This window comes from Apodemus sylvaticus, chromosome 13, assembly GCF_947179515.1.
Source record: "Apodemus sylvaticus chromosome 13, mApoSyl1.1, whole genome shotgun sequence".
NCBI lineage: Eukaryota > Metazoa > Chordata > Mammalia > Rodentia > Muridae > Apodemus > Apodemus sylvaticus.
The window spans coordinates 49,101,072-49,114,205 of record NC_067484.1 but is presented as its reverse complement, the minus strand read 5'-3'; positions in this window follow the sequence as shown (position 1 = coordinate 49,114,205).

Below are 13,134 nucleotides of genomic sequence, written 5' to 3'. Positions count from 1 at the left end.
CAATTTGTTTAGGAGGGTCTTGAGCAGTAGCCTAAACAGTTTAAGCATGCTTCCCCCCTAGACTACATACAAGAACATGAGCACAAACCATCAAGTAAAAACTGACCTTCAAAGATCATGACTGGATACACAGTGGTTTACCCATAAATCACTTCTTTAAGATACGCTTGGAAAAAGTACCATATCATCCACAAATGTGGCAAACCTTATGCATTATTTGGTTCAGGCAAAATAATTAAGAAAAAACTGATGACTTCTCTGTCAATGGCTCATCTTAATTTCTCCTCCTCCTGCTACTGACTCAAGTATTAATAGCTATTATAATCTCGGCATATAGAGAATAAAATATAACATATTTAGCACTCAAATATGTGGAAGAAGCAAGAAGCAAAGAAAGGAAGAAGTTTGGCAAGTAGCATTCGATAACTGTCCACTAGCCACTAAGAGTTATTAGATTTAAAGAGAAATATGGAAATATCTATAAGTGTTTTATGTACAACACAATGAATGGGAATGTCTCTCCTAGTTCTAGCAATCATGAGCAGCATCAATCTCAACTGAAGCTTTCTAATAAATTCACTTATCATGTCCTTTAATAAAGGGGAAATTTAGAAAAATTTCATGGCTCCCCAGTGAGATATCTAGAAATTAAACACCCCAACTCCCATTCATCTCTTATAATTCAGTCTTGAAGTCTTTCTACTAGTCCTTTTTCACTGCCCTCAGATCAAAACATGGAAGACCTTTAATGCATACATATGATACTCCTGGACTAGAAGCAAAGCCAGTCAGGAATACCAATATTTAACTTCTTACTTTTAGATCAGGAGAAAAGATTGTGATAGTTGATACACTTCCCTTTCATTTAAGACAAGTCATGATTTCAATGCAATTTGGCAAGGCCCCTTAATATCTCTATATTCTAAGAAATGAAAAATGATTTTCATAAAGTTAATAAAAGAAATATGTTCACATTCAATCATTTGAGCAATTGACACTGATATTCAAACTAGTTGTCTACTAATATATTAACAAATTAATTCTTGAACTTAGTGATGTGTGACTTGGCTCATTCAGTATCTCAGGGCTAGGATGCATTAGTTGCATAGAAGTACTTGCTTTCCAAAGAATCTCCTAAATAAGTCTTCAGCTGACACTGAAGCTCTGGCCAATATCTTGACAGTGGTCTTACAATGGCACTCCCAACCATTATTGCCAGCATGATCTCATACCCATCTGGAACTCTCCATGGGACAGCACTTGGCTTTTTTCATAGTTAACAATCCAAGAGGAATCATAAAAGAATGTGTGAAGTGAGAGCAGTATATTTTATATTATTGAATATATTCTCAAATATGTGACCTTATTTTAATAGCAGATCAAAGTTCAGAAGTATATAAATGAAGTTCAAGTATGAAAGATGCCCCTAGGATAAAGATCTTGAAGTATAATTCTTATTCATAGAATTAGATAACTAAAGAGACCAGATGTCTACATAAGCATACATAATAAATAACAGAGGTATAAGTATAGGATAAATGCTATAAATATAAATGTTCCAGATGAGAGAAAGAGGGCACAGGGTTTATTAGTTTCACTACTCAACAGGAATGTGTAAGCACAGAGAGGCAGCGATAGGAAGTTCTTAGATTAAAGTTCAAACCTAGGAAAAATTCTATATGGCTCATGGCTCTGCCCTGTATAAACTAAGTTATTCTCTCTAGGATATCTCTCATTAATCATGGCAAATATCTGGCAAATGATCCAATTTCTGAGCATGCTTACTGCCAGAAGAAATTTAGATGCAAAGTTACATCCTCAAGTTTACAACTTTTCTCCTCCTCAATATTAACTTGATATATTTCTCCAGTATGCCTAAAACAATAGTCTGAGTCTATGAAATTTTTGAATTCATTTCAATTTTAAAAGTCACAACCACCAGCAAAATAAAAAGAATGGGATCACATGCACACACACACATACACACACACACACACACACACACACACCTACCATGATCACCACCAATAACAACAACAACAAAAATAACAATTAAGAACCTTTGGATATTGTTCTCTTACAATATCAATGGTCTTAATCCACCCAATAAAAAGACACAGACTAAGAGAATGAATGCTAAAACAGGATACATCCTTCTGTTGTATCCAAGAAACATGCTTTAACATCAAGGATAAACATTATCAAACAGTGAAGGGCTGGCAAAAGATATTCCAAACAAATGGACAAAAGAACCAAGCTGGTGTAGCTATTTTAATAGCCAACAAAATAGACTTCACACCAAAATTAATCAAAAGAGTTAGGGAAGGAGAGTACAAACTTATCAAAAAAAAAAAAAACCACCAAGGTATCAATTCAAATTTTAACATTTATGGCCAAAACAGAGGTCATCAAAGTTTGTAACAGAAACACTATTACAGCTGAAATCACATATTGATCCCTAAACACTGATTGTGAGAGACTTTAATATCCCACTCTCACCAACAGGTAAGTCATTCAGAAAAAAAAAAACTAAACTGGGAAATACTAAAACTAATAGATATTACAAACAAAATAGACCTGGATATTATAGAACATTTCATCCACATGGAAAAGAATATGATTTCTTCACAGTACCTCATGAAACTTTCCCCAAAATTGACCACATACTCAGACATAAATTAAATCTCTAGAGACAAATTGAAATAACTCCTTGTATCCAATCAGATCACTGCAGATTAAAGGTAAATATCAACAAAAACAGAAGCAAAAGAAAGTTCAGCAAAACCATGGCACTGAACAACTCACTAGTCAATGAAAATAAAGTCAATACAGAAATAAATTAAGAAATTAAAAACTTTCTAGACTTCAATGGAAATAAATATACTATATATCCAAATGTACATGATACAACAAAATCATTGCTAATTATAGAGAAAGTTTCATAGATCTAAGCGTCTACATAGAAAAGGAGAGATTTTATGCCATAAAATTAACAGCATACCTGAAAGCTATAGAACAAAAAGAAGTAATCACACCCAAGAGGAATAAATAGTAAGATGTTATCAAACTGAGAGCTGAAATAAATAAAATAGAAATAAAGAAAATCAATGAAACAAAAAGTTTGTTCTTTGAGAAAATTAACAAATAAACAAATCCTTATCCAAACTAATTAATAGACAGAGAAATGAACAAAATAAAAAATGAAAAGGTGGCCATAACAGACACAAAGAAAAATCTAGAGAACAATAAGAAAATAGATATCTAAAAACAACAAAAAATAAGACAATGATAAACAAAAACACCCAAAAAAATAATCCAATTTGAAAATCAAAACAGAGTTCTCAATAGAGGAAACTCAAATGACTGAGAAACATGTAAAAAAAATCCTTAGCCATCAGGGAAATGAACATCAAAACTCTTTGAGATTCCCTTTTATGCCTCTTAGAAAGGCTAAGATCAGTAACACAAGTGACAACTCCTGCTAGTAAAGATGTAGTATAAGGACAGCACTTACTTATTTCTGGTAAGATTGCAAACTTGTACAGCCACTATGGAAATCAATGTTAGTTCTGCTGAAAGTTGGGAACTGATCTTCCTCAAGACCCAGTTATATCACTCTAGGCATAGACCCAAAGGATGCTCTATCTTACCATATGCCCAACCGTGTTCGTTGAGGCTTTAATCAGAATAGCCAGAAACTAGAACACAAAATGTGGGTGTTACTCGGCTGTTAAAAAATGACATCATGAAATTTGTAACCAAGTGGGTGTTACTAGAAAAGTCATCCTAAGTGAGGTAACCCAGACCCAAAAGATAAATATATGTTTTCCCTTATAAGTAGATATTAGGTGTTAAGTAAATGATAACTAACCTGTGATCCATACACCCAGAGATGTTAGGTAAAGAGGTTAAAGAGGAAGGGTCTAGGAGGTATCCTAGGAAGGGGTAAAAAGAGTATTTATCAGGCCTGAGAGTGGGTGGGGGCAGGAATTAGGGTATTAGGTTTCTGGAGAGGGAGACAGTGCAGACAGATGGTTAAAATTGATGGGCTTTAGAGGATGTACAAAAACCTAATGCAGGGGAGTCTGCTTGGAATCTATAAAGGCAGCCTTAATAAGGACTCTAGTAATGGAGGATACAGAGTCTCAACTGACCATATACTTCTTGTTGCCTGGATGTGCCTCTAGTAGTATAACTCTGATGCATTTAATTGAGATTTGTCCAAGGAGTTCCCATGGAATTCCCTAAACAGCGCAAGCTGTTGGCTAAATGATGAACTTCTGTCTTCAAATGACATTGGGTCCCATTGCCAAGGACAACATCAATACAACTCATTGAACATAGAGAAGTCAAATGAGTATCTACATATCACCTTCACCCATAAGTTCCTGTGTCTTCATGCAGGAAGGTACTCTGCAGGCTACCAAATGAGAAACAGAAACATCATACAAGCACCAAAACCTTTGACCCACAATGTGTCCCACCCTTGAAATGTTCTAGAGCAGTAGTGGCAAAGAACTTGTGGCAGTAGCCAATGAATGTCTGGTTATAGTTATGGCCCACTTCATCAGAAGAAACACATAACTGACACTGTAGAGTAACAGAACTAAAGACTAGGAAACCCAGAGATCTAGTGCAAAACTATACAGCACTGGCTGAAAAGATATAAATGACTCCTAATAATATTCTTCTGTATGTGTACACCAATGCATTATCCATTCACCATCAGAGAGGCTTTCTTTGCAAGCAAATGAGTGACTGACCACCAGACATTAAGCGGAGGGTGAGTCTAAATGGGAGACCTCTCCACTCAGCCTCAGGGAATCCCATGGAAGAGAATATAGGAAGATTGTAAAAGTCACAAGAAGTGGAGGACAGCTGGAGAAAAAGGACCTCTAAGCCAACTAAGAAAGGTGTATTTGAGTTCACAGAGACTGGAGCAGCAAACACTGTGCCTGCTTTGCTCTGCACCATGCCCCTCCCCATATTTTAGAGCTATTGGCTTAGTAATGTTACAGGAGTTCCTGAGTGTAGAAAGCGGGGGGGGGGGGGTGTCCTCGGGTTCTTGAGCATGGTCCTGGAACTCTCTTCCTCTTGCTGGGTTGCCATGTTCAATTCAATATAATAGGTTTGGGTTGGGTTTTTTGTTTGTTTGTCTGCTAGTATGTTTTGTTTTGTTTTGCTTTTTGCTTCATCTTATTATATCTTTTTGTCATGTTTGGTTGTGGTCTATTAGAGGCTAGGTTTTGGTTTTTTTGGTTTTTTGATTTTGTTTTTCCTAATGAAATGCAGAAATGGAGAAAATCCAGAGGGGAGGTGTGGTGAGGTATGGGGAAGAGTACATGGAGGAGAAACTATAATAAGGATATATTGTAACAGAAAGGAATCTGTTTCCAACAAAAGGAAAAACAAGCAAACAAGTTATTGAATAAATAAACAAATGATAAATGAAACACTTAGAGAAAATTCTTTCTTGAAGATTCCACTTTATAACTTGGAAAATACTTGAGGACCACATTTTACTCAGATTTCTTATCTATGAAACTTGCCAACTCATCACCTTATAACTTTCTAAGATTTTAAAATCAGGGACTTTACAGGAATGCCCATAAATTTATTTTGCTCTTTAATAAAGGTCTTAGATTGGCATTCTTAACTAGGGTGATTTGGAATCTATGTAGAAGTTGAGATTTTTCAGAGTGAACAATAACTGGCCCTGATGTTTAGCAGTCATTCATTCAGTTGACTTTCCCCCTTTTTCATTTTACTAGGAACATCACGAGGTACCCACAGAAAGTTCTCATCACTTTGGGAGAAATACTCTTTTTTCCTAGACCCCTCATAGCATTAGGGAAACACTCAACTTTCCAAGTCACCTCTGATGACGGAGTGGTTAACTTTCTGTCTCTAAATAATGGATTTTCTTTCTCTAATAATATTTACTTCATTTTCCTGAAGGCCCTCACTAGTAGGTTATGTAAAATCATGAGTAATTTCTTAGTAATTGTTCTACGCAGATCTTCTGGAACACTCTACAAAGTTACTGTTTGTTCACCAAACTCTACAAATTTTCATGATTTATTTTTAGTGGTATTGTGATGCTACTTAGAAAAATTCTACTTTGATACTCTTTGAAATGTAGGTTAATCACAAAATCTAAGAGTTTAAAATAGTTGCTATTTAGCTGGGTGGTGGTGCATGCCTGTAATCCCAGCACTCTGGGAGGCAGAGGCAGGGGAATTTCTGAGTTCAAGGCCAGCCTGGTCTACAGAGTGAGCCAGGACAGCCAGGGCAATACAGAGAAAACCTGTCTCAAACACCCCCCCCCCAAAAATCCCAAAAACAACAAAAAATAGTAGCTATTTATGACCTCAAATATTTGAGTGTCAGGAAATTAGATGCAGTGTAGCTGAATGTCTCCCTGTTGGAATCCGTCATGAAGATGTATTGAGCTTGTTGGATCTAATCTTCTTAGATATGAACCCTGGACTCTTCTTGAACACATGATTGTTAGGAGACTCTTTAAGGGCTTCCTATAGCAGCTGTTTTTTCTCTCAAGTCAGGAACCAATGAGAGAGCAAAGAAAATGTACAACATAATTTTTTATACTCTAATCTTGAAAATGACATTTCGCCATTTTGCCTGATACTGTGTTCATTAAGTGAATCCATCCCATAGGAAGAGCAAAGAATAGTCAAAGAATGAAAAAAAGGTGGAGAAAGTTGGGACTTATCTAAAAATATGCAAATAAGGAAGACTCAAAGAACTTCAAGTTCTTCTTGAAAGAGTAAATTTGTTTAAAAACTATTTAAAAAGTCATCACTAAACAGCTAAAAGAACTTTGTAATAGGAAAAGCATTAAGAGAGAAAAACAACATTGCAATTGAAAAATAATTAATGTAGATGCTGCAGAGGTGGCTCAGCCATTAAAGTCTAGGCTCAAAACCAAAGAGACAAAATAGTATATAAATACAAGACAAAATCAAATAAGAAATAAATTATGTATTTTTTAAATACCTGTGTTAAAGAAAAGTCCAGTCATTTGTTCTTGACATTGAAATATTCTCTGTTGTGGTTTGAATGAGAATGGACTCTATAGGTATATATATTTGAATGTTTTATTCTCAATTGGTGGAACTCTTTTGTAAGGTATAACCTTATGGGGAAAAAGTGTGTCAATGTGCTAGGACTTTGAGGATACAAAAGTCTACACCATTCCCAGTTTGTTCTCTCCATTATTCTTGTAGATTAAATGTCAGACCTCAACTATGGCTCCACATTATACTTTCCTGTCTCTTGCTATGAGTCCTGCCATGGTCTTTATAGACTGTAACCTACAGGAACCATGTGCCCCCAAATTAAATGATTTTTTTTATAAAAATTGTTTTGCTCATGGTGTTTAGTTATGCCAAAAGAAAAGAAACTACACTTATCTTACTCATTTAACAAGTTCATATATCACATTCTCCACAATATAGTTAATCATACTATTTGTATCTAAGGAGTAACATCTATAATAACTTTTAACTTGTAAATCAGTTTATATACTTCCTTCCACAAATTTCAGACTTTATACAAACACACACATACACACACACACACAGGCATACACACACACACACACACAGAAAGACAGACAGACAGACATAAAAAAGAAAAGGTGGATTAAGGTTTCTTCAAAGTTAAAGACATGTTACATATTACAAACTTTAGAATCTAGGAAAAATTACATTGACTTACAAAATAAATGATAAAATATGATAATTTTCTCCATTTTAGTAACAGCAAATAGAGAAATACTGCTTTTGTTAACTAGGAGTATAACATTGAATGCATTTTAAAATTAGGAGGAAAACAATAAAATAAGCAAAGTAAAAGTATAATAAAATTTGTGTAGAAGTGAAATATAGAGACACAAAAAGTTTATAATTTATTTTTGAAGATAATGGCTCGACTATATTATTTAAAGTGATAAATCAAACAATAGACCCATGAGTACATTATTTTTTATGATCATGTTAAAGAATGAGATGGAATAAGGAGAAACTCAAAACCATTCTAATTTGTTCTTACTATATCTTAGCATCTTAATTATGAGCTAAAAGTAGGTTTATACTGGCATAAAAAGTGCTACTTCATGTACTGTGACTATCTTGTACTTTATGGCTAATGGCACTTATAAGTGAGTACATACCATGCATGCCCTTTTAGGCCTGGGTTATTTCACTCAGGATAATTCTATTTAGTTTCCTTTATGTACCTGAAAAATTCATGCTGTCCTTGTTTTTGATAGCTGAGTAGAATTCAATTGTGTAAATGAACCACCTCCCTGCCCCCATTCGTTAGTTGAGTGATGTATGAGTTATTTTAAGAGTGTTAGCACCTTGCAAATGAACACTTTAACACAATTCCAGGGTCATAATCTCTTTCAAGGTATTCAAAACTGAGTAATTTTTAGCTATCCCCAAGAAATGTTCCCCAGATTCCTCCTGGTTAGAAGTACATTCCTTGATATATTTAATTATGACTTTTATAAAGATTTTTTGAGCATCAACTGTGTCTTTGACACACATTTTAAAAAATGAAATTGAAGATACAACCATGTTATCTTGTAAAGAATGAGCAGATTCTCAAAAGTTACTTGCAAGTTAATAATTACAACATAACACCATGAAATCTCCAGTGGCATATATGACACAGTTTAGGTGACTGGAAAATTACTGAACCAATAAAGTATTGGAATTCATAGTCTATAGTCTATTATGGTATAAAATATGATATTATGATATACAAGTACAGTTTGAAGTGTTGACTATAGTCAAGTTATTTATTACATTTGTCTCACATAGTTACCTTTACACATTAAAATGGATTTTAAAGTAATTTGGACAAAATCTCAGTGTTTCTTCCAGATGAAGAGACCTATTTGGCCTTTTTCATCTTTGTGCCATGCCTCTTGACATTCCCTCCCAGCATGGAATGCATTTAGAGTACTTAGCTGCATCCTCACTCACAGTATCTGACATCTTTTGTCCAGACTATCACATTAGCCTCTGAAGCAACTTTCTGCTTATATATTATTCTCACTTCAGGTCATCCTATGTAGCACTCTGAGCCATTATTCAGAAAGAAACAAATTATGCCATTTTCCCAATTTAAAATGTTTTCAGTAGTTAGATATTATGGTATATTCTTGTAATCCCAGTCCTTCAGAAGCTAAAGCAGGGTGTTGCAAATTTGTGACCAGCATGTGTGATAAAAGGATAACTTATCACTACATCAAGCAATAATAATATTAACAATAATATTAATATTAATAAGCAAAGAATTGCTGAAAACCTTTGTAGTGCCAACTAGCCAAGGACAAATAACTAAAATAGTTTTATCCAGTTCATGCTTATTTTAACTAATTGCAGTTACTATTCACCCTCCCTCTTATCTATTTGTCTATTGTAAAATCATGAATGTAAGTGTTTTGGCTCCCTGATAGAAACTAACAATTTAAATATAATATTAATAATCTTTCAGGTGTTCCTCGGTTGATAATTTAAACTACTTTTTCATCTTCATTTCTTGGCCTTTGTCAACTGTGCTGACAGAATTCAAGCACAAACAATTCATTCAGTGTCATGCTGATTTACTTTCTTCATCTCTCTCATACTCTTCCCTGATTCTGCAGTTTTCTCTCTTGTTCTAGTTCTTCAGTTATCTGTATTCCTTCCCACTCCTTATGGAATAACTTTTAAAGAGGGATTATGTGCGAGCTGTAAAAATATAATTCAAATACAACCTTCTTAGCATGCTTTAGGTCACTTTTATAAATTAGATGTTTGGGGTGGGGCAGTTTTACAGATTGATTAATAGAGATCCAGAAATTCCAGGTTGAATAACTAACCAGCAACAGAGCCAGAATTCCAGAATTTAAGCTCTTCCAGACAGACTTTCAGCCCACCCTTTGTAACTGTGAGTGTACCATTCCTCAGCAGCACTCACAGATTTATGTTTCCCCAAGTTTTACAGGTAAATTTGTGGAAAGTCACTAGATGACTTTAGTTTATTAGAGAAAACTGGCTCCCTGCAAGCAATAGTGGTCAGCACATAGAGAGTTGTCTGCCCCTTGCCCCTTAGAACTTTCCACAAAGGCATGTAGATTTCTTCTCACATCTGCTGTCTCTCAGATGCATGTGAGACATTACCATCACTGGGCAGCCAGATAATTATTTGTAGTTCTGGGTGTTTCCTCCCACTGTGATTCATCCTGTCAAATTGTGTGTATTCACAGAACCCCACCCTGACCACCCAGGGCTCTCCTTCTTCCTGCTAGTATCCCCTCCCTCAAGAATCTATCAAAAGACTCAATATGAAATGTGATTTCTGTGAGCATATATCAACTGACTGAATTAAGATCCTAAGTTTTCAAAAGAGATTTGTACTCCTTCCTATGATAAATACAACTTTCTGCCCTTGCCTTCAAATACAACACAATGTTGTAAAGAGACCCAAAAGAACTAAAGAGATGGGTCTGACACTTTTCATAAAAAACTCTAATTTCTCTATGTACATAAACTTCCAGATAAAAGTTTCAATTCTGGATTCAAGTTGTTAGTCTGACTTTATTTTTCTGTATCCTGCTACCTGGTAGAAGTTTTAATTTCATCATTCAATTTATGGAGTTGAAACAGCAATAAAATTTGCATGTCTAAACAAGATTATTCCAAAAAAGAAAAAGACATTTTAGAAAGCTATGATTTAACTTTATATACCAGCACTGACTGCTTGAGAGAAATTCATCAAACTGTAGGCTAACCCTTCTAAAAGGAATTGCTTTGAAAGCAATTAATTTCATCCCAAAATTTCTTCAGTTTTTCTGTTAATACTTAAAAATATCTATCCTTAGTGGAAGCCGTCTATGGTGCTTTTGCATTTGATAGTTTTTCATACTGATAGACATGTTCTGTTTCTGTACTGTTTGATGTTTAGCACAAAGTACACCTGGATATTGGCATATAAGATGTAACCAATGTGACAGATAAACTGAATCTTATCACTGCTTAGTTTAATACATCACTCTGTATTTTTATTCCTGTGAAATACATGAGGTGGACTACTTGAAAAAATTGATATGATGTAGGTGGTCCACACTTTTAATTCAGCATTAGAAAGCAGAGGCAAGTGGTTCCTGTGAATTTGAAGGACAGTCTGATCCTCTTAAGCCAGTCATGTCCAGCTCTTGTAGAAATGTATCTCAACATATAAAAGACTGTATATGACAAGCCCACAACCAATATTAATATTTATCTAAACAGATGAATAATATTCCATGTGCATCTGTACTACATTTTTGTTGTTACTCATCCACAGAAAGACATTGTGGTTGTTCACATTTCCTAGCTATATTATAAAAGCAAGAAAAAAACTGGAAGCAATTCCATTATAATCAGGAACAAGACAGACCTATACAATACCCCCCACTCTTTTTCAATATCATCTTCAAAGCACTTTCCAATGAGACAATGCAACAAAATTAAAGACCAGAAAATCAAATTCTTTATATTTGTGGATGTTGTGACATCTATTTGTAGTTATTATACATTATACATAGGAGATGCCAGACATTCTACCAGAAAACTTCTAGAAAAGATCACCAATTTGGGCAAAGTGGTAGGATAAATATAAAGTGCAAAAATCTGTAACCTTTCTACATACCACTAACAAAGAAGGACAGATGGAAGGAAGGAAGGAAGGAAGGAAGGAAGGAAGGAAGGAAGGAAGGAAGGAAGGAAGGAAGGAAGGGAGGGAGGGAGGGAGGAACATTGCTGGTACAGATATGGAAAAGAGAAATTATCATTCACTGTAGGTGTGGTTGCAAAGTGGTCCAGTCACTCTAGAAATCAGCATAGAGAATTCTCAAAAACTAAATATAAATTTACCATATGACCCGTTATACCCCTTCTTGGCCTATGTCCAAAAGGCCAGACATCTTATACCACAGATATTTCCTCAGCAATGTTCATTACCACTATATTCATGATAGCTAAGAAATGGAACCAGCTTAAAGATTACTCAGTAGATGAATGAAAATGTAGTAGTGATATACAACATGATATGCTTCAATTGTAGATAAAAAATGAAACCATTGTTTCTCAGGCAAATGGATGGAGTTAGAAAATACTAGAATGAGTAAAGTAACTCATATCCAGAAAGTCAAATGCCTCATCTGTGCTGTTATCTGTGGTTCCTTTAGGTAAATAGTCAAATGTTATTTAGTATCTAACCTGGAGTAACTGCAGAAATCAAGAAAGTAAAAAAGGGACTATGGTGGTACAGATGGTACTCTTAATAGGGAGTAACAGTATATAGGTTCTAAGTAAGAGAAAAATGACAAAAATGATGGAAAGGCTTTAATTGAGAAGAGAGAAATATAATACACACACAGAAAAATATGGGATTGGGGACAAATAGCACAAACATTTGATAAAGACTTAAGAAGTTATATTGTTTCATTTTTATATGCATATATAATTTTAGATGAGGTTGTACCAATTAGGATGCCAGTGATCCTCAAAATTCATAGACTGTTTAAAAAAATTCCTAGTACAAGACATAGGAAACTCAGTTTCCAGTTGTTGGACAACGAAGTATTAGGCACTTCCATGCATTTATATAGGATATTGCTGTTACACTTGTTTGTTTGCATTTTAGAACTTTAAGGCAATCCTGAGTGCTTAAAGAAACATACATTTTAAACAAAGGATTCAGAGGATTCAATCTGTATCTGAGTCCATAGACTCATCCCTGTGGTCTACAGTTCACAATACCAGAAAATGCTATACAAGCATTCAATGAAAGAAAAGTGCCAACCAGTCAGTAGTCCTATGCAGCTGTAATGGGTATCACCCACAATGACCTGCATGCCCAGATAGTCATAAAGGTGAAATAGTACCAGGCACTCAGCTTCAATTGACACATTTACATGAAAATCCTATACCTAATGTGCAGGAAACATTGCAGATGAGAGGACATAGAAGGTCTGTGGGAGCTAGAGGACCAGGAAGTCAGCTGAAAGATAGATGCTTCTAGATATAACAGGGACACTAAAACCATGAAATCTCAACAACATGTTTGTCTAAGGAA